A 1,221-nucleotide genomic window follows, 5' to 3' on the forward strand; every position below is an offset into this window, starting at 1 on the left:
TTTTACGTAATTAATTAGAAAAATTATTAAAATAACTTTATAATCATTTATTCTTTGTTTTTATATTTTTATAACAATTATTTTTGCTTATTAACAAGTGATATATGATGGAAGTTGGATGCTGTCAGAACTTCATCACTTACTGAAAGTGGATTTTCCGTGTTGAAAACCTCTGTAAATTAGCTAACTTTTATGTAAATAACTAAAAAATGTAGTCTTATGATTAGTTATTTCATGTGTTTATTTATTGTTTAAGCAAATTAGTTTGCTTGCTACTGAAGGATATGTGATAGATGTTCTCAGATGTTCTTAGGCCCTCATTACTTATAAAAAGTCGATTTTCAGCGCCGAAACCGTCCGAAAATCGAAAAACTTTTACATAATTCATTAGAAAATAATTAAAATAACTTTATAATAAATTATAAAGTTCAACAGAACAAATTTATAAAAATTCGAGTTTTTAGAGCGTATCCCTCCTATACATTAAGCACACAAGCAATTTAAACGAAGTTTAGGACCCCGGAGACATTAAAATTGTTTAAATTAGTAAAGAAAAAACAGAAATAAAATTAATTTAAGAAAAATACAATTGAAAAGCGTATAATTTTGGAAAAATAAGCAGAAATTATATAAAAATGATTCAAACTCTTAAGAGAATTATTGGTTAAAAGAATGTGTCCCACCCAAGTCAAAATATTCTTTATTCTTGGCATTTATCAATGGAAAATAGTTATATGGGTGGTCCATTTCTTTACGAATGTCAAAAGAAATGGACGTCAATCGTTCTTCTATCTATATTAAGCGAACGACATTAGTTAGAAAGTATAAAGAGAGAGAAGTCACCGGATGGAATATTTGTCAGAAAAATCTAACCAACAATATCCTGTCTGTCAGGGTGTCGCCCCGTTTTTCCAGCGATAACACGCCACACTGTGGCAGGTGGCTGAAATATTCACGGTACGGACGTAGTATTACCACGCCCTAGCACTTTCTAGCAACTGGCTGATTAAAGGATTCTATAGGGTCACCATACGTCTAATTGGTATAGTATGGGGATGTTAATGTTTAATAAAGTCGAGATGGCAGCATCGTCGTTGCACGCTACTCTCCCCCTCTCTTCTCAAAGCTGTTCATCACCTGCTTTTCATCATAATAAGTGTTTGAAGTGTTCTAACTTTAGACCAATTGATCTTTATGAGGTTTAGATGATTGTAAATGCTG

This window comes from Centruroides vittatus, unplaced genomic scaffold (genome assembly GCF_030686945.1).
Source record: "Centruroides vittatus isolate TY-2023 unplaced genomic scaffold, ASM3068694v2 contig_355, whole genome shotgun sequence".
In the NCBI taxonomy this organism is placed as follows: domain Eukaryota; kingdom Metazoa; phylum Arthropoda; class Arachnida; order Scorpiones; family Buthidae; genus Centruroides; species Centruroides vittatus.